The following is a 22,420-nucleotide window of genomic DNA, read 5'->3' as shown; positions in this document are numbered from 1 at the left end:
AGTAAGAACTAGTTGGCCTCTGGAGTTGAAGGAACCATCACAGTACAGCATAAATCGTGGCTGCAGGACCTTAGGCAGTGTATCCAAACTTTTTGTCCTTCAAATCCCCTTGGTAAAGAAGGGAGACAATATAGCCTACTATGTAGGTTTGCCACAGGGGTTAATGATTTCTTTACTATGAGGAAGAAGCCCTTGGGAAGACGCCGATCTAATCACTGAGTGCAAATACTCAGAAAAAACATAGTTGTTATTATTATTATTATTATTATTATTATTATTATTTGAACTGGATAAATATAAATATAAGTAATGGTTACAATTACTTTTCCAAAAAGTAAACAGGAATTCTCCGTAGAGAAAATGATTGAGCCAGACGTGGTAAGGTCTGTGACTAAAAGTTCAACTGGACCACATGATCTCACAGGTTTTTGGAGGCAGGAAAGAGGCAAGTGGAGGTGGTCAAGCAAGCAGGACACTACCAAGTCCTGACAAACAGGGAGATGGGATAATAACACAGCACAGGTAGTTTCTTTCAATTGAAAAGAGAAAAAAAAAGTGTACAAGACAAAATTTAACTGTTCAAATTTAAAAAGCAATGTTTCTCAAGCATGCAGAAATCTGCATGGCCTCTGGAGTTGAAGGAACCATCACAGTTATTACTTATTATAGATCTTTTTTAATTATTTATTTTTCAAGATTATAATACAATTGCATCATTTTCCCCTTCCTTTTCCTCCCTTCAAACCCTCCCATGTAGCTCACACCCACCATTTTTTTCTATTTCTTTGTTGTTAAATATACGTGTGTGTTATTAGAAATACATAATATTCCCAGATACACAACCTGCTTAGTCTTTATAATATTATTTATATATATGTTTTTTATGGCTGGCCATTTTGTATTGGATAGCCAGTTGGTGTGCTCTTCTCCAGGGAAGACTATTTCTCCAGTTTTCAGCATTCCTTGGCTGTCTGTAGCTCTTTGTTTAGGTTCAGGACTATTAAGCTTTTCCCCATTCCCATTATCATGTCTGCTGGTGTCATCCTTGTTCAACTTATGTTTAGGGAGCCATGCTGGTGAGAATTCATGGCTGTAGACTCTGGCACTTCGAGGAGACGTCCTTATCTTCTTTCTCGCTCTCACAGTCATTCCGTCCTCTCTGCTGAAGTGATTCCTGAGTCTGAGGTACAGCTGTGCTGTAGATGTATCAGTTAGGACTGAGCTCCACAACTCTACATTTAAATCGATTCGGAGAGTTTCTCACCTCCATACAACTGTTTAAAGACAGATTAGGTAATTTTGATGAAAGCTATCTAGTTGGAACTAAGAACCAGATAGAAAATTCAAGGAAGTCCACAAGCAAAAATTCACTGGAACAACTGCAGTGGAGGGTGGAGTTGGAAACACCAGGGAGAGGGTCGGATGTTAAAGCCAGCTCCACGGCGAGACCCTGGCCCAAAAACCCACTACAGAAAACACTTAGGGTTCGTGTCACTCGATGTTTATTATGTTAAATCATATAATTCATGTCACTTTCATATGCTTGATTTAAATTTTTCATTTCACTAAAGATTAAAGGAAAAGATGGTTTTTTAGAGAAATACTATTTGCAACATTCTTGTTTCTTGAAAGAAAGAAAGGGAAGAACAAGACCGACAGGATGGACAGACAGGACAGACAAGGCAGGGACAAAACAGCAACAGGTTTGTTGTTTCTCAACCATGCTAATGGAGCTGTGAAGGGAGGCCCTGCAGAAGAACCAGACATTAACATCTCTGTCTTATCCCTCATGTTTCACTTTGCTACCAGGTTTATTAAGGCAAAGCAAAGTTGAGAGCTGGGGGTGTGGCTCAGAAAGTACGTGTCCACTTAGCAAATACAAGGCCTTTGCTTGTACTCCGGCACCACCATAAAGGAAATTTTAACAAAGTAAATATTTTATAATATCAGCCATATTCAAAATGTACAAGGATCAATATTTTTATAAATGTAAAATGTAGTTGTTTATAACATAATGGCTCTTTATAAACATCCTATATATAATATTTATCATAAAAATAATGAACTACATTTTGGGAGTGTTATTCTATATTTATTTTATAGCAAATAATTTTCAATAATCTGAGAAAATCTATTTTGTCAAAACTGGTTACTTTGTCATATTTTGTTCCAAGTATCTCTATCTCTTTATAATAAATGGTCAAGTTTTAAATGATTTTGTGGATCAGTAGGCAGAACTCAAAGGACAAACGGGAAGAGTTAACTCCACAACACAAAGTGGGTGACTTTGAGAAACAGTTTGTGGAAAGAGACTTCAGAGAGCCTCACTGAGAAGTTAGACACCACCCAGGGAGGCCCCCACTTCCCTATCCTCTGACCCAGAATTGGAGCTCATTTGCTAATTATGTGAGATCTGTATTCAGTAACTAGAACAGTGTCATGAGGACCTGGAATTTGAAATCAAAAAAATTAATTTAAAGCCCTGGCCATATAAGCTGATCCAGTCTAGAAATATCTGACAAATACTGGATACAATTTGCTCTGAAACTTTACCACACAATAGCTCATTAAAATAATTTTCGAATTGTCTTTTCTAGCCCCATCTGAAAGGGCACAAGTTTAGATCTCCAACTCAGTCTATAAAAAGCTGGATTTTCTTAGAGTGTAGAGTTTTTCTCTCTGTCTTTTGCTGGTTTCTCAGTTTCAATTCCTCTTAAACATCAGTGCTGTAACCCTAGGACAGTAATAACTGTCTCAATGCTGATGACTCCTGTGACGGCTGTTCTTGGTTGCCAACTTCACTAAATCTGGAATGAACTACCATCCAGAAACGGAAGGCATACCTATGAGCAATTATTTTTGCTTGGTTAAAAGTGGGTGAATCCACTTATAGTCTGGACCTTTAATCTGAGCCACACCCTCTGCTGGAAGCCTATACAAGGACATGGAAGAAGGAAGCTTCTGTTCTTTGCCTGCTTGCCCTCCCCTTGCTAGCAGGCCCATTCTTTTACTGGCTTTAGAACCTATTTCTTTAGAATTCCAGCATCTACTGAAGACCAGCTGAGACATCTAGTTTTGTGGACTAAACAACTTCTGGATTCTTCGGACTTTCTGTTCATAGCCTGCCACTGTTGGATTAGCTGGACCATAGCCTGTAAGTAATTCTAATAAATCTCATTCATATATATCAATGTCACAGCTAGACACTGATCTATGCATGAGTCAACTCCTGGAGGAGGTACCACAAGACCCACAGTTATTCAGTTTTTCTCCTAAAAGCATGGCTATTGAATCACCAATCCAACCAGATCACAGTCTGCCATCAGAGCTCCATTCTGATACTGACATGGAAACTCAAGACATGTTTCCCCTTTTAAGGGGAGACCCTTGAAGATGCTGAATCATCTAGAACAGTAGTTCTTGACCTTCCCAATGCTGCAACCTTTTAATACAGTTCTTCAGGTTGTGGTGACCTCCAACCATAAAATTATTTTCCTTGCTACTTCATAATTATAATTTGCTACTGTTATGAATAGTGATGTAAATATCTGATATTCAGGGTATCTGATATGTGGCCCCTGTGAAAGGGTCCCAATATCATCCTGACCCACATATATAGTCACTGGAGTCAGGCTAGGAAAGCAACAAATTCAAAGCAATGATGTAACCTTGGAAAAGAGAACTATTTATTTTCAGAAGCCTCTGGATGATCTGACAGAGCAGAAAGCAAAGTCTGCTGTTGCCTCCTCTACAACAGGCAGAGTACATTCTAATAATCTAGAGTCCAGGGTAGGGGACACACAAGAGGGAGCCAAGTGAGTATTTACAGGTTCCCACCTAGATTCTCATTTTCACACCTGCCCGAACGATATATAACATTCATATCCTATCATTATCTTCAGTTTACACTTGAGGAAAAAGGTCCAGAAGGCCTAGGTACGTCTGACTTGCCAAAATAAGTACCCACCCCCAAGACCCCTTAAGCAGCAAATAATGAAGTCAAAGCAAGAACACACCCTGGGAACATCTGACACAGAGCCTGTTAACCACAGCTCAGTAAGTTTTAATAACTCACTTTAGGTGTTCTGTTATACCACACGGATGACACACTTCCTTTTACATTTTCTTGCAGTCAGTAAGATGTAAAGGGGACAGGAACATGTAACAAACCCAGTGCATTTCTGCTTGTGAGCTCTGCTTTGTTAATGCACATGATTCTTTTCATATTTTAATCAGGGAGGGTTTCTTTGGAAAATGTTACAGAGACAGGTGTGGGGAGCAGCTAGGAATGCTGCTACAGGCTTGTAATCCTAGTACTCAGGTTGCTGAAGCAGGACCAATGCTGTGAGTTTAAGTACAACACACGCCATAAACTAAGTCCCAAGGAAGCCTGAGAACAAACTGAAGCCTTGCTTCAAATAATTAATGATTAGCTAATTAATTACTGAATAAACATGTTATAAATTTGATACAAGTCAAAATCCAGGTGTTGTAAGATTTTCATTTTAATACAAGAAAAGAAATACTTCAAGATTTTTCTGTGTTAATAGTTTTCCTGTGGAGATTTACAGAACTAAATGAGGATTTTCTTTAGCCTTTGATGAAAATAACATGTTCTAAATATCAAACCTGAAAAACAGATTTCATCTACAAGGCCTCATTTCCTTTAATGCCTGTGCAGATGTCAGGAAAAGAAAGACACAGCCTGTTCCCATAACCCTAGTCCAGCACACATGGATACTAATGCATGCAATGAGAAGATGATGTCCTAATGGTCTAGATTTTCAGCTTCTATTAACCATGAACAAAATTATTAGATTAAAAGCTAAGCCACTGCTTGAAAGAGCTGAGCTAGGGACAAATCAGAGGGCCGTGGCTGACCCAAGTGACACCAGTTTACAATGTTCTCACCCTTCCTCAAGGCTCAATCAGTTGTCTACTGATGAAAAAAATCACCATGGTTATGACAGAAACAAGAGCCAAATAATATATGCTTCTCTGATTACTCATTTTCTGTTTAAACAGTATCAGGCCACAGAAACCCAGGTTGTAGTTTTCTGTCTGTCTGTCTGTAGTTAAGGCAGAGTCTTACTCTGTAGCCCTGGCTGACTTAGAGCTTGCTCTATAGACCAGACCTTGAACTCATAGAGATCTATCTGTGTGTGCCTCCCAAAGTTTGGATTACAGATGTACAGCACCAACCTGCATTCAAGATATTTGATGCATTTCAACAGTGCCATGAGTTTGAAATCATCAAGTTATGTGTACAAGATTCTCCTCATATTCATCCTGCATTTATCCCAGTCCACAGACCTTATGCCAGAAATCACAGTATATTATGTGAAAAGCTACAAAAGACAAGCTGTGGGGTAGTACATCATCTCAGATGGAAATCCTGAGCTCTCCCATAAATAGAATGCTTTGCCATTTACTAGTCAAGTGATTTTGTTTTGTTTTGTTTTGTTTTGTTTTTCAAGACAGGGTTTCTCTGTGTAGCTTTGCGCCTTTCCTGGAACTCACTCTGTAGACCAATCTAGAAATGATGTGACCACAGTATGCATATACTAAATTAATCGAAAATTTAATTAAAATTTAAAAAACAAAGCATGCAAAATTATTTTCTTCTAAGTAGCCCTAGAATAAGATAATTTCTAATTCCCATTACTCTGTTTCAACTTTCTCTTGCCTACATACAATGGCTGACTGAGGAAAACCTCAGGTCTTTCTAACTATAGATGGTGGTATATCACAACCCATTATTATCATTCACTGTCATTATCCCCAGAAATTTCCGTTCCTTTTTCTCTATGCTACTTTTTTATCTCTGCTTCAGTCTTCTGCTTTGGGAATACCTTATATTCCCCTCTTCCAACAAGCATCACACAGCTTCAGATATCCTCCACCCTATTTCTGAGATGACCCAGAAGTCATACTTAGCAGCCACACTCTGTCAAATCAAAAGAACCCTCTCAAAACTTCCAGGTTTCAAATATCACAAGAGATCAACTGCCTAACTTATCAAAGAAGAGATAAATTTGTGAAATAAATTTGCAAAAATTAGGGCAAGTTTCAAATTACAATTTTATCGAGAAGCTAGTTTTATTTTTAAAATAAGCTACTCAAAACAAAAATATACACTATCGTAAGGAATAAAAAGTTTTTTAAGATTATCCTGTCTACCATCTTGGTGAAGAAAAAGGGTATGAAATATGTAAGTGAAAAGGACATGCCAGATCATTAGAAATTATTAGTATTATTAATTCAATGTCTTGTTTTTACTTTGAATTACCTTACCATTATGCAATGGCTAGCTTTAATTGTCACCTAGACACAACCAGAATCATCTGTTGAGGGATATCTACATTAAGTTGGCCTGTAGGAATGTTTGAGGGGAGTATCTTAACTAAGTTAATTGATGGGAAGACTGAGCCCACTGTGGGCAACATCATTCCCTAGGCAGTAAATCTTGAACTATAATAAAAACTGAGAAACAGAGCTGAGTACAATCAAGCAAGTAACTGTGTATGTGTGACTAGCTGTTTCAAATTTCTGTTGCCTTGACTTCCCAGCTCTCATAGGTTTGTGAGCTAAAACATTTCCCTGCTCTTTTGCTTTTCGTCAGGGTATTTTATCAAAGCAACAGAAATGAAATTCAGACATCATGTAAGTCAGCTTTGAATCACTAAAATAATATGAGTGAAACAATCAACTTATAAAGAGAAAAGAGTTGTTTTGGTACATAGTTTTAGGGGTCTCCATACATGATAACATTGGCCTGGTTACCTTTAAGTCTATGCAGAGTCAGAACATTAGTATAGGAACAAGTAGAAACTAACAGAGACAGAAAGAGAAAGCTGGATAGAAAAGATAGAAGGAAAATAGGAAGAAGGGAGGAGGAGGAGGAGAAGGAACAGTGTCCCACAATGTCATTAAAATACAAGTCTCTAAAAATCTAAAAGACTTCCCACTGCACCCCACCTTAAAGTTTCCAGTCTCACTCACAGCAGCATGATCAAATCAAGTGCTGGGTCTAAACCTCCAACACTCAGGTCTGGGGACATTTAACATCCAAATTTAGGACTCTTACAATCCAAATTATTAATCTCCTGACAAATCAAATCGAGCAAACTTCAAGGTTATATGCACACAACTCGATCAGTGAGTTATGTTTTTTTTTTAATTAAGTGGGTTAAAATAAACAAATGTCTTAATACACAGGTATTTCAATTTGCTATGTCCAAGAAAAAGAAATGATTGGCTGTTTTGTCATCAGGAGGACAAACAAGAAGGAATCAGGTCTAGACATTCAGGTAATTCACAGTGATGCAGAATTCCAATGGCTGCTGACATTACTCACGGCCTGCTCTGCCTCCAGTGAGGGCTACCTGTGGACACTTAGAACAAGTTCATAATTACAAATTACTGATAACAAGAACAATAATGCTAAGGATACAGAAAGAACTCTATAAGTTCTGTTCCTACTGTTACTCTCCTGTTCAAAGAACATCTTTTGGTGCTGATTCATAAGTATACAAAGAGGGTAGGTGCCATAAAGATCCTAAAAGAAGGACAAATTAATGGGGGGGGACAGTTTATATTTTGTCTGATTAGTTCAGCACAAAAAGGCATTGAAAATATAATTCACAGATACTTAGTCTCTTCTTCATTTTATATATACTGTGAGCTCACACACACATACACAGAGACAGAGACAGAGAGACAAAGACAGAGAGATGAGAGAGAGACAGAGAGAGAGAGACAGAGACAGAGACAGAGACAGAGAGACAGAGAGAGCGAGACAGAGACAGAGGAGAGAGGGAGAGTATGTTTTAAAAACAAGAAAGTAGAACTCTTTTTTTGCTCACTGAGCAGCCCAGTCTGGCCTCAGCAACCTTCCTATCATTGACTCCTGGGTGCTGGAATTACAGATGTGAGCCATCGAGCCCATACCATACTACATTTTCTACTGAATTTTCCAAAATAGGTAATGAGATTCCCTTTACAGACTTCATACCAACTGGCAGTTATTCATTTCAAAAACTGCAAGAATGTGGCTCCCTTTTAAACCAGAAAACAAGGTCACCAGAGTGCATGTCTGTTCTGTAATCATAAACGGAGGCCCCCAGTCACTGGACAACAGCTTCTAACAGAACAATAATCCTGAGAATGGTAGCATGCTTTATTCTGGGCTCCCTACAGCAAGCTTCCCAGTGTGTGACTTCCTTAGTTGCTTGGAGTGAAGGTCATGATCTCATGGGTGAAGCATCTTAAGCATGTTTATTGCATTCTTATGCAAAAACACTGAAATGAACATCTCAATCCCAGCATCACAGGAGGTCCCAGTACTTTGAATGTTTGCATAAGTAACTGCCCCTCTGATGTCTCTCTGATTTTTCCTTGGGTATTCAGGTTATTAGCTACGTCTCTCTGGGGCCTACATGCTTCTAGTATTCATGCTGGTACTGACTCTAATATAATAATAGCCTTGCTATTGTTTCAGTTACTGTGCCTGTTAACAGCAGCTTCTCATCATCTGTATCACGGCCAGCCACAGTCTCACCCACTGTTTTCCCTACTCTGTACCACCTACACAACCTTCTTGCTTTCTTTTTCTCACACACCCTTATTCCCAACAAGCCTGCCCATTGTGACTCTTACCTCTTATTTGAGCCTGTTAGGTTATTTTTAATTTTGCTTGCCTTCATTTCCTGCTTAAACTATTTGGGTGACTACTTTGGCTTGGAAGGACATTGGTATACTAAAATATATTTTACTCTTATACTTGCCAATTCTCAGCTCTGGGTGAATCCTATCACTTTTAGAGCAAGAGAACCAAAGTTATGTTTTCGTACCTTGAGAAAGCATGCTACAAAAAAAACCAATATACATATTTCTAAATAAGTCATCAAAAACCTAAGTTAAGAGGCTGGAAAGATAGGTCAGCATCTACCAGTATATACTGCATTTCCAAATGGCCTGAGTTCTGTTCTGAGACACCGCATCATCAGGAGGCCCACAAGTGCCTGTAACTCCAGCTGCACACCATCTGATGGAATCTTCTGACCTTTGCTGGCACTGGGACACAAGGGGCAAATGCTCACACAGATACACACACACACACACAAAATGAACAAAAGTTCCTAAGTCAAGAAAATGACTGGATTACTTGTGTTGGAGTGAGCTAGGGGGCTGAAAACCTGGCATTAAAGAAAAAGATTATTCATAACATAAAACACGGGCCAGTGAAGACGGCTCGGTGAGTAAACTTCTTGCTCTGTTAGCCTGATGAACTGAGTTCCACGCCTAGATCTCACATAAAGGTGGAAGGAGAAACTCAACACCGCAAAGTTGTACTCTGATCTATACAAATGAACTTCTGTGTACACCCACATACATACATATGTGAATGTGAGGAACACAGGATGGGTTGGAGGAAGAGGGAATAATGTAAACATGACACACATATATGAAATTTCTTAAAGTAAATTTAAAAATTTCAAGATTTCCTGTAAAAAAAAAAATTTTAAAGAAGAAAGCAAGACCAACTGCATTCAGGATCACAACAGGTATAAACCACTCCTTTGCAGTGTGGAAGAAACAATGGGCTCAAACCCAAACGCAACAGAAAACTGGGAATTAGCAGGAAGCAGAGCAATGGAAGACAAAGGCCAAAGAAGCATCCCAGTCACCAGTTATGGAGACTGTGGGTGAGCTGATCTCGCAGAATCCTTGCTAAATGCAGGCAGAGTGATCAGACATCGTCTTGCAGGTGTGGCAGTAAGAAACCCAGTTATATAATCGGATGAGATCAAACACTGAGACTGCTAAGCTGAGCTAGCAAGATTCTTACTAAATCTGGACAGTGTGACAGAGAATCCCAGACGCCAAAGCTCAGTAGTAACTGACTGGAGTCCAGTAAAGAAACTCATGTCATTTCTTTTTATATAAAACTTCAATATACATCTGTACTTTAATACCCCTGTTGATGGATCTCCAATTTATAGTTTTAATTTCATTCCTATAAGATTTGTGTGTAACATAAATACTTACAAACGAGCATTAAAATGAAACAATTTTAAATTACTCAAACCAGCAGCTGAGATTGGTTTAATCTTTCCTGTGTATTCAATGTTATCAGTCTACTAAAGATACCACACAACCAATAAATAGTGGTATAATTTTGTGAACTGATTAGGTTATGAATTTTTATTTCAAATTAATTTATTCTTTACTGAATTACTCTGAGCCTAGATTATTCCTCTCTTTGCTTATGCCCCTACTTTTTTCAGCTCAGGTTAAATATTATTAATAAAATGACTGATATATTTGCTGTATTAAGGCTATAGTACTATTTTATGATTGGCAATATTTTTAAAGATGAATTGTACTATTATGTAAAATGCTTACAGAACATATGTGTAATAATCACTTAGAAAATATTAGTATTAAAAAGCACCAACTCCCAATAAATAAATAAATAAATAAATAAATAAATAAAAATTTTTAAAAAAGCACCAACTCCTTGTTTGGGCCCTGGAAAAGGATGAAAGCCTGACATCTCTGCTTTCATGTGGTGTGTGTCTCCATTAGTTTGAGTTACCTGCTTACTTCTGCACAAGGCATGTTAAGAATTCAAGGAGTGTCTTATCTAGAAAGCTAAACTATCTCATTCCCTTCAAAGCTGAAGGCATAGAGGTAGACAACATCCTAAACGTGCAATCACCATGGATTCCAGGAACAGCAAAACCTCACAACGCAGACCACCACCCAGCTGAGGCTGCACCCTGAAGCAGAAGTAACCATCCCAACAAACCAGACTGATCCTGTTCATAGGTGACAGCAAGAAGGACCTGTTTAGACTACCTTGCAGAACCACCTTGCAGAATTGAGAGAGCAATCAAGACCAGACCTTGATTAGGATGCTTAATTATGCATACGATTACCCTGTGACACAAGTCTTCTTCTTAACTTACTTAAACTTAAAACTTATGTCAGTATCCTAAAGACAGAGTAAGGGGTTACTAGACCTCTGTGATGGCTATTCTTGGTTGTCAACTGGACCATATCTGGAATGAACTATAATCCCAAAATGGAGGGTACATCTTTAATCCAGATCTTGAGGCAGGAAGACAGACCTTTAATCAGGGCCACATCTTCTGCTGGAAGCCGCCTATATATGGACAAAGGAAAAAAGAAGGCGTCTTTCTTCCTTGCCTGCTTGTTCTCCTCTTGTCAGTACATCCATTTCTTCACTGGCATTGGAGCCTATGTGTTCGGAATTGCAGCATATACAGAAGACCAGCTAAGATATCCACTCTCTCGGGACTGAGCAACTACTGGATTCTTAGACTTCCCATTCACAGCTAGCCATTGCTGGATTAATTGGACTGCAGCCTATAAGTCACTGCAATAAATTCCACAGATAGATAGATAGATAGATAGATAGATAGATAGATAGATAGATAGATAGATAGATAGGCAGGCAGATAGGAAGGTGGGTAGATAGATAGATAAGCAGGCAGATAGGCAGATAGGAAGGTGGGTGGGTGAGTGGGTGGGTGGATGGATGGATGGATGGATGGATAGACAGACAGACAGACAGACAGATGACAGATTCATTCATTCATTCATTCCATATGTTCTGTGACTCTAGAGAACTCTGACTAACACAGCCTCTTTATCTGTTTCTGTCAGTGTGGCCACACTGATTGGACCTCTCTCCTCTTTACCTTTCATCAATCCTTGTCTCTCTAGTTGTCATATTGGGGCAGGTGCCTGTTGAGGCAGCTATGGCTTCTGCCTAAAACTCCTGAGACAAGTATCTGATTTAACAATTCAATTATTATTTCTAGCATGGTTCTTTACAAAATTATGATTCCACTTACTAACTACTCAATTTTTGGCTTTAAGTAATTAGAAATTGCATCAAAGTTAAAATGAACTGGCAATTCATATATTTAATAGGAAAAATGGCGTACCATTTGTTGATGTATATGTGTGCTGGGGGGAATGAAAATGTAAGAAACATAATTAAAATATCAGTATCCAAAAGTTGGATGATTGAAGCTTAAATAACTTTAGTTGCTAAAGTTATTTGAAGGTACATGAAGAAGCACAGGCTTGAGCAGGGTGGGAGGCTGGTGCTGACAAGTGCTGGGAGGATGGAAGAAGGGGTACCCAGAAACAAACGTGGTCATACGAGGTCCACAAAGTGCACTATGCAATGTCTCTGCATTGCCCTCAGATTAGATGATGACTGAACAGGGAGTCCTGCATGCAGTCTCTTTTTTCCCCAGTAACTAATATTTCCAAGTTAAAGAGATTTTATAATTCCTTCCCTCTAGGAAAACAGCTCTAGATGAAGCCACTCCTTGAACTTCAGAAGAGAAAGAGGATGGACACAGGAAGTCATGGAGAAGCAGTAGTTCAAGGCTGCCAGACTTAGAGCCTGGGATATTATTTTCTGAGTCCCAACACCCCATCCTTTGGACTTGAAGGTAGTACAGATCTACTAACTGAGGGCTACGTGAAGTTGTATTACCTCAATAATTTTATTGATTTGTTGTTTGTTTACTGATTACCTCAAATGAATGTACTTAAATACCTTCTCCTTTCATACATTCAAAAAGTAAAATGACTCATTCATTTCAAGTAAATTAAACCTCAATAAAATTTAAAATAATAAAGTAGATGTATCTCACAAAGTTACCAAGTCAAGCAAAAAGAAGAAAAAGACCATAGATAGGGAAATATTTTATATCATATGTACTTTAAACAGGAGAAGTGAGAGGTTCCCATAAAAAAAAAAATATTGCTAGCCAGATCATAATCTTTACAAACACAGTTAATGCTCTCACAAAGATAAATACTTTTAATGACTCCAATTATATGTTACTTAGATCTAGAGAAATAAAAAAATGATAGATATGATAGATGATCTTTTTTAAAAAAATTGATATTTAAAATTCCTTAAGTCTTACATGTAATTAATGATCACCATCATAAACATAGAGGCAAAGAGAAACATCTCTAGGGGCTGCTAAATTATTTTCATGGCATCATGCTTCCAAGCCTTTTCCAGTGCCCATCTGAAACAGGGAGACTTGATCTAAAAACTACCTCCACACAATCTTTTCCTAAACTGCTTCCCTTTGTCCCTACTCACTCAACATCCTCTCCATTGTCCCTCAGAAAAGTGCCAAGTGGCCGGGCGGTGGTGGCGCACGCCTTTAATCCCAGCACTCGGGAGGCAGAGCCAGGCGGATCTCTGTGAGTTCGAGGCCAGCCTGGACTACCAAGTGAGTCCCAGGAAAGGCACAAAGCTACACAGAGAAACCCTGTCTCGAAAAACCAAAAAAAAAAAAAAAAAAAAACAAAAGAAAAGTGCCAAGTCCTATAGCAAGTTCTATCTCTGTCTCTTACTGATATGCACAGAACTACAAAAGGATATGTGGCATTCAATAATATTCCCTAAATTCTACCACGTTACAGTCCACTTCTCTGTAGATTCACAGTTTAAACATATATTTATCAAAAGGTGAAAATTGCAAAGTTACAACGATATAATTGAAAACCATTGAGTCAAACAAAAGCATTCACTGAATCTATTATATCACATCAAAAACAGATTTTTAAAGCTTTTTTCACTATTCTAAGAATTGTTTTTCCAAACTGATCATAAATTTCTTAAGACTGCTTAATGTAAGCAATTAAGCCTATGACAAACCCATGTTATAAATTAAGATCAGTTCTTCCTTTAAAATGATTAAAGATGATATTGGCCATATGATATTTCTTATTCTTTGGCTATTAAAAATTTTCAACTTATATTTAGAATCCCATTCATTCATTAAAAGAGACACTGTAACTAATACAAATTTGAAATAGTCCTTCTTGCCAGAAAGCAATTCTATGTAATAAAACTGAAGTATCAATTGACTTTTTCTATCAGAGGCAGCAACTGCATCATTTCAAATAAAGTTTATTTACTCAAATTTGACCTTTAAATATTTTATTAAATTGTACTTTGAGAGAGTGCTCTACATAAAACAACTTCTTACTAATTACACTAAATTACTGCTATAGTACAAGAATAAATAACTTTGAACATAATTCTGTTATACAATTTGTTCTTCATAATAAGCCAGACTTTCTCTGTAATTATGTATACTACCAGTAATAATTTATACCAGAAGAAAAAGTTATAATTTCAAGAGTGCATCAGTATGGTTGTATCCATGTGTTCACCTAAGAAGGTGAACCCTAGAGATTAAATATAAAGTTACTCAAATTCTTAAGCTTTATTAATCTTTGCAATATAGTACAGAATACAGTGGCAATCCAGTTGCCACAAGAGTTCATTACTTCATCATATTGTGTGAGAGGAAGAAGTCTTTGTAATTAGTCTAAGCATGGAATATTGGAACATGAGACCAATTTCAGATACAGGTATAGCACTTCAGTGAAAACAGAAAATTGGCATTTATTCTCCTACACAATATGTGAGCCAATTAACTATGTTCTTATTTAAAAAATAAAAACCATGTATGGTTAGCATCACTAGAATGGCTGAAAACATTTCCTAAGCATAAAACAAACACAAACAAATAACAAATAGCAAATAACAGCCTGAAAGCAGCAAGGCTTATTCAGGAAGAAAAATGTTCGGGTATTCTCTTTAAAAATAAAGATCTGACTCAATTTAGTATCTCTGCTGTTTGGAAGCAGAGTGATTCCTATGTTCAAAGTTTATGCCATTTTTCTTCCTCCAATTTGAATATATTTAGGCTCCCATAGGAACAAACATAAGCTTCCTCATCTATAAATGCATTAAAGCAAATACTGTTAGATCCACCAATCTCTAGAACACTTAGAGACCAGGGCTCACAGCAGCCATGCAATTGGCTTCTATAACTGTCTTGAATTCATTATTATATTCAAATAAATTATTTTTTTATCCTGTGAGGTTTTAGAAGATAACATGCAATATTGCAGCTCAAATTACAAACAAATCAGTCTGCTAAGTAAAATTTACATCAAAAAGTCATCATTTCCATTCCACAGTGGGAGAAAAAGATGATTTTGAAAGACAAGATATTTATATTAAAATTAACATAATATATCCTTAAATATGCAATATATATACAAAAGTATCTATAGTGATATTCTATTATATCAACCGTAGCTGGAAGTTTTCTCAAGTAACACCTGGCCACGTAGTCCCTCAGCCACTTATAAAAAAATCATTCAGAGGCTTAATATTAATTACCAATTGCATGGCCTATGGCAGGCTACTTGCTATCTAACTCTTATTTCTTAAATTAACCCATTTCTATAAATCTATAAGTTGCCATGTGGCTGTGGCTTACCAGTATTTTCATATCTTGCTTCTCCTGCCAGTGGCTCACGGCATCTCCTTCCTCCTCTTTTGGTTATGATAAAAGATAAGTTAGATATGAAACCTTAGACTCACAAATATAGGATAAATAGAATATTTTCTTTGAATTTGCCAAATATAAATACACTAGATATTATAACTGTAGTTCTTGCTTGATAACTGTTTTGTTATATGTAATTTTACTAGGTTAAAGTTAAAACCTTCCTTTTTGATTAGACAGAAAAGGGGAAGTGTTGTCGGATGGATGTCTTTCTGTATGCTGTGAATATGTGTTGCTCTGATTGGCTGATAAATAAAGCTGCATTGGCATATGGCAGGGCAGGGTGGAGCCAGGAGGGAAATCCAAGAGAGACAGTGGGAGGAGAAAAGAGAGGAAGGAGATGCTGCAAGCTGACAGCAGGAGAATCAAGACGTGAAAATACCGGTAAGCCATGGCCACGTGGCAACTTATAGATTAATGGAAATGGGTTAAGTTAAAAAATAAGAGCTAACTAACAAGAAGCTTGAACCATAGACCATCCAGTTCATAATTGATATAAACCTCTGTGTGTTTACTTGGGTCTGAGCGGCTGCAGGGCTGGTTGAGACACAGGAAAACTTCCAACTATAAGCAACACTACTTTATTCCATATATGCTTGCTTTTGACACATCCATTATTCATCATAATGTGAAATCTAATAATAAAGACTATTATTAAGCATTTTACAGAAATGAGGTTTTTTTTTTTATTTAAGTCATTTATCATTCTTATTTTGTTAGCTCTGTTACATTGACCTATTCACCTTAAGGAATTAAGTTAAACATTCATAAATACTACATAGTACAGTGAACTTAAAAACAGGTATATGTTTCACTGTTGATGTGATACCTATTAGCTGAAACTAAAAATTAAATATTTCACAAGTATCATGTATCACCAACTAACAAGTTCATGAGTTACAGATATTCATATAGACAACAAATAAACTAATACAGACAAATCAGCAAAGTTGAGTTCAGTGCTATAATCTTAACACAGAACTAATTATGTTCATAATAAACATTTAACAAATACTGAGTCAATCCATCAGTGGCTCCAAATCTCTCATAGAACCATTACAGAAATTGTTATGGCTATCAGCGTTAGTTTCCACATTACAAATATATTTGAGTCTCTCATGTGCTGCTTCCAAGAAAGGAGGACTCTCATGGTGGCTTGCACTGGAATCCCAGAACTCAAAAGACTGAGTGAGCTGGTGGATTGCCTCTAGTTCCAGTCTCTGCCAGCCTTGACTACATAAATACTGAGTTACAAGCCACTCTGGGCTACAGGGTTAGATACCACCTCAAAAGCACCAAGCATAAATATGCAAATTAATAAATAAACAATTGAACAAACACAATTTTGCAAATATCCTCCTTAACATTTCACAAAGAAAAACCACGAGCTAGGCTTAAAAAATACCTGGCTTTGAATATAAAGATAACTAAAAACAGTGAGTTTACTGGCTATTCTTTTGTCTTTAACATAACAAAATCTCACTCAATATCTTCAAAAATGAAAACCTGAGAATAAGGGGCCTGAGACATTCTATACTCCAAGGCCTGATATGCAGCTCTTACACCAGGCTACCCCATAAGTGTGGCTCTCACGCCTCTTCCAAGAAGGTTCTTTTTTAGCAGACTATTACAAAGATCCACAGTTGGTAAAAATGCTGAGACTAAATGACATGAGGGATCCAGTCCCAAATGAAACATCTACTGCATAACTCATACACCCAAGGCTTGGGGAAAACTGTGTTAGAAAAGGCATAGCGATTGTAAGAACCAGAGCACCAGGACAACTACTGCTGGATAGGGAACTTCAGACACGACAGACAGGCTGCACTCAGGAAATCTCAGCAATGTGGTCACCTGACAAGATCTACACAACAACAACACTAGCTGATATGCCAACATGGATGTGTACATTTCACATAAATGAAGAGTTACAGTCAATCAGTGGAGGGATGAAGGAACAGATAAAGGACCAGATCCCTGGTAGGTTACCCTATCCCAAGTGGTCATCCTAAACACATCCACATACCAGTAACACTACATGGAATCAGTAGGGCTTTTTTCTGGTGTGTGTGTGTGTGTGTGTGTGTGTGTGTGTGTGTGTGTGTGTGTGATTTATATATGCATATATATGCAACAATAATAACTGAAAGAGATGAATCTGAGACAATGTGGGAAGAGGTATAGCAGTCATTAAAGAGGAATAGAAATGATGTAAATACAGCACTTTGAGATGAAAATCAAAAAATTTAAAATTTTAAAAGTGAAAAATTTATGATTATAGCTATGAATAAAATGTAAAAAAATTTAAATGTACAAACATATGTGTGTATAACAGATATAAACATCCCAATTTTATTCCCATAAACTCAGTAGACTGAATGAGAAAGCTCATGACCTTTAAGTCTGAATGCTCTTAACATTTCATCTCTTTAACGAGTTTGGAATTGTGTAAAGGAAAGTTTCTTTACTTTGCAAGCGGAAAAACTGAAGTCACAGTCAAGAAAGACACTTTGCACATGGTGATTCATAAAGTCAATCTCAGAGAGAAGAGTGATATTTACAACCTCAAACTCCCACATCCAACCACATTTCTGTTTTGTACATTCAGCTCCCATGCCCACAACAGTAGACCCAGCTCACTGAGTAACAAAATGAGGGACAGACAAAACAGAAGTGATGTTAATATAGAGTCAGAACTGCAGATAAGACATTGAGTGCCTGGCTAGCCTCGAATCAAGTGTGTGAAATACTGAGATCGCCCTGACTTGTACTTCTTCAGGTGAAAGGAGGAGATCTGTTTCCTGGGGTCACTGCTGAAACACAAGAAAGAAATACTAGATGAGCTTTCCATTCTAATTCCATGACCCCAAATCCAGGCTGTTGGAGAATAACTGAATTATTCAATTTAGGTGGAAAACCATCTGCTCAGCCCCGGTCTTCAGTTCTTACTGGCCAGGAAAACTAGGAAGAAAGGTCCAGGTCAAAGGACTGAACTTGCAGCTAACAACGTGCATCTTGAGGAGACATGGTAACAGTGTGAACACATGCAAAGCATCATCAGTGCAGAAGGTACCATTGCTATTCCAGAGAAAGCATGATAAAGGTCACACTTCCCCCCTCCAGGCCTTCTTACACTCCTTGTGATACTCAACTGCATTCTAGGCTTAGTTAGTTATTTCTTTTTCCCCCCAAGAAGACTCTCAGTCATTTACAATTTTCATTTCAAAAGAACCCCTTATTGAGCCGCAGTACCACTACCAACCCTTTCCAATTATTCCCTGCAACTTCCCCAGTCTCTTTCAGGCCTGGCTACTGAGCTCGGTCTGATTTTGGCTGCCAGCCAGATTCCTCTCTTCTTTCCTTGTCAGTCGTAAAAACTTGGAAAATGCTCCTGGACAGCTCAAGGAGAGCGTTTAATTATGCAGTGGTACAGTACCTTAGCCTGACCGTTGTTTCCAGAAAAGCTTGCAGTCACCAGCGTCTGAACTCTCCCAATCGGTGCGTTTTCTAGCAAGGCTATTTGTTAATAAGGAAGGAGGGAAAGGCTGGCAGAACAAGCAGGCCATTTGCAAATCTGAAAATTTTCCAATTCCTTTCAGGGTTTCCCACCTCTCACCATTCACTGTCTTCCAATCTGCTCTTTTACGACCTGATCACCCATATGGACTACATAAACCATCGGTATCCTGGCCTCTGCAAACCCTAGAATTAATAGGGTAGCTAGAACTGGCATAGTCTAGGAAGTTTTCATTCTTAAGTGATGGTGCAGCACAAAATAAATTTATTGCATTTTCCTAATTGATATTATGTTGTCAAACTTACAGATTGAAATAATGTAGGTAAATGTCTACTTGCAAATGAAGAAAAGCTCTGTCGAGTAAAACTAAGGCGGGAATGGGGTGGGAGTACCTTTTCAGCCCACACTTGGGAGTTTCCCCAACACCAGTTAGATCTTCCTCACTCTACCTTGGCACGCTATTTCTAGCTGCAGCGTCCAGTTTCCTGTTCAAGTCCCATTCAACATTGTAAACACATTCCAAGAAAACTAGACGGCCCAGAGTTCCCTCCACACACACAGGGAAGTCAGCCCAGCAGCCCGAGGATAGAGAACCAGCTGTGCCGTCTTTGGAGCGAGGTCGAGAGCAAGGCCACCACCGGGAGGTGGACCCGAGCGAGCAAGCTTGGCAATTCGGGTCCCACTAACGCAATGCCGGCAGAAGAAGCAGCGATCTAACCCGCCCAGCCAAAGGGCAGCCGCGTGGACACCGCCCCAGACTGGGGGCCCTGCCCGCCCGGAGCTTTATAGTTATCTGCCGCCTGGTCACGAGCTTCTCGCCTCCCCGCCCCCTGCCCACATTTTCCCAGCGACCCAACAAAAGAGAGACCAGGCTGAACGAAGTTGGCTCTCGGTCGCCTCGCTGACCCAGCGATGCCTCCGCTTGCTGGGCAGCGCCTGCTCAACGCACCCCCAGCGGGATGGTCCAGCGTCCGTTCCCCACCCCCCAAAACCCTCCACGCTCGTTCCCGGCCCCTGCGCGCCCGTGCCAGACTAAGGCGAAGTTCCCCCGAGGGGCCAGCGGGGGCTGCTGCGGGAAGGCGCTGCACGGGGGAGCCTGGGCGCCCCCACCTCCCTCCGGTACAGCCCCCGCCTGCAGCAACAGGTCCCAGCCTCCTTCCCCGCCCGCCGACTCCCTGCAATTTCAGGGTCCGGATCGGTGCAACCTGCGGGCAGCCACAGCCCCGCGCCCCCTCACCCTCCCCTCAGACCGCGCCCGCTTCCTGGGGTCCGTTCCCGGTTCCGCGCCACCTGGTCGGAGCTGGCCGGACCCGGACGCACTCGAAGGCTTCCTACCGTGGCTCCGCAGAGGGATGCGGCCGCTCGGCTGGGGCAGACGCGGGATCTCCGGGGACCCTGGCCCGCGAACGCGCGTCCGTGGCGGACAGGGAAACTTTGTGGACGTCTACACGGCGCTGGGCCCGGGACTCTCGGGCTCCGGCCCCCTCCCTCCTCCTCCTAATCTGCCGAAGCCTGAACTGGCGCTGGCGAGGGCCCGGGCTGGGTCGGGACTTCCAGTCGCTGGGGCTGGGATCGCGGGGCTCCCCCTCTCGGCCAGAAGAAAACTCCTAGTGCGCACTTCGTCCGGTCTCCTAGGGACGCTGGTGGGGTTTTCTGCAGCAGCGCAGAACAGCCTGTCTGGCTTTTAAAGGCAGACCTGGAGGAGCTGGGAGGTGAGGAGAGGAAGAAACCGGTCCCCGGGAGGGGCTGTCCCTTACCCGGTTCTTATTCCGAACGGAGCGAAAACGCGGGCCCCGCCCCACTCCCACAGGGCCGGGTTTCCTTTTGAACCTCCTTCCAAAGATGCTGTTTCTTACGAATTTAAAAACACCTCTGCGGTCTAACAAGGGGGTAAGTGCCACAGGAAGGGCATAAATATGAGTGAGGCGTGCCCTCTCCTAGACTCAATCATGAAACACTGTCGATACTGCGCTGAATAGACTTTTTTCTTTTATATTTTTTTCTCTTTTAAACTCAGCCAGAATCTTTGCACATTATCCCTCCCACCTCACTCCCCACCCCCAAAAAAAAGAAGGAACAGGAAAATTGCCTCAACCGCCACATTCTGTGTATTTGCAGCCTTCCTAAGCTTACCTACGAATTCAGAACTTGTGTGTGGGGTTGGAAGGATAACACAGCAAACCGTTCTTAATGAATCTGGTACTCTTGAGTGGGAAAAGAATAAAAACGTGCTCTCATAGGAATATGATTTGGAGAATGAGAGGACCACTACGAAAGTTTCTGGAGATAATCCTTAGAATTTAGCTACCTCTGTAGCATGAATCTTAAAGAGTTCTTATTAATAAAATCAAACCCGAGATCAGTTATTGGGGTGAAATGCTGGAAGGTCAGAGAGATAGAACAAGCCACAGCTAACCTCACCTGGCCAACTTCTCAGCTGATCTTGTTTCCTCAGACTGGAAGCCTCTGTGTCCTCATCCCAATGGCTCTCAGCTGAGCTGTGCTCGAAACCTAAAAGCTTAACCAGCCAAATGCTTAATCAGCCAAAATGATTCTAGTTTCTGGTCCTCACGCCTTATATACCTTTCTGCTTTCTACCATCACTCCCTGGGATTAAAGGCGTGAGTCACCATGCCTGACTGTTTCCAATGTGGCCTTGAACTCACAGAGATCCAGAGGGATTTCTATCTCTGGAATGCTAGGATTAAAGGCGTGAGTGCCACCATTTTCTAGCCTTTGTATCTAGTGGCTGTTCTGTTCTCTGACCCCAGATAAATGTATTAGGGTACACAATATTTTGGGGAACACAATACCACCACATACCTCGGTTTTAGTTTGGATGTGAAAATAGAGGGGAAAGAGATAAAGTTAGTATGCATATAATATCTATGTGCTTTATAATATGCTGAATTCCAAGCCAGAGCTAAGAGGCTAGCACACAGACCTCCATGTATTCCAATCGCCATGCTTACTCTTTCTATTGGCCCGGATACTCTCTGCTCAATTACTACAAGAGAAAGATTTAGGTGACGCAGCTTGTGGCAGTTGCATGTCCAGGAGTTAAAACGGACTAGTGTTAGGGAAAACAGCAGAAAATGGGTTCTTCAACACCCCATCATATTTTGCTGTAATTTGAGGAGACAGGTAGTGGAAATTTTCTTCCAAAGACCTTGTAGTTGAGTGGATCTTCTCTCTGATGCTTGTTCTGTTAGAAAAGATGCAGCCTCCCAATATTTCTAATGAAAACAGTTTAGAGATCACCGTATTCTAACCAAACTCCCTTGTTTTGAACACTAGGGAATGGAAGTCCAGGGATATTAGGTGATTTCCCTGACACTGTGTTTAGATCTCTTGAATTTGGCTCATAGTTTTTTTTGTTTCCCCCTTTATCAAAACAAGTAAGCATACATTAAAATTATTGTAAAAAGAGGCCACGTATGTAGCTCATTTGATAGACTGCTTGTCT

At 39.8% G+C, this 22,420-nt stretch overlaps 1 protein-coding gene across 13 annotated transcripts in view; it reads right to left on the bottom strand.

Annotated features, from left to right (window-relative positions):
• Gulp1 (GULP PTB domain containing engulfment adaptor 1) overlaps window positions 1-20,695 on the bottom strand; it is a 265,532-nt gene extending 244,837 nt beyond the window's left edge. For 2 of the 13 annotated variants that reach the window (XM_052749361.1, XM_052749363.1), the window contains exon 1: window positions 20,290-20,693. The gene's annotated coding sequence lies outside the window, so the exon portion shown is untranslated. Of the gene's footprint in view, window positions 1-18,873; window positions 18,934-19,403; window positions 19,504-20,289 lie in introns of those variants that run through there. The other 11 variants (XM_052749356.1, XM_052749362.1, XM_052749354.1 and 8 more) reach the window with 9 other exon arrangements.
• Window positions 20,696-22,420: the final 1,725 nt, after the last annotated feature.

This window comes from Peromyscus californicus, unplaced genomic scaffold, assembly GCF_007827085.1.
Source record: "Peromyscus californicus insignis strain IS unplaced genomic scaffold, ASM782708v3 Scaffold_21__1_contigs__length_65335640, whole genome shotgun sequence".
Taxonomy (NCBI): Eukaryota; Metazoa; Chordata; class Mammalia; order Rodentia; family Cricetidae; genus Peromyscus; species Peromyscus californicus.
This window is presented reverse-complemented; position numbering and strand designations above follow the sequence as displayed.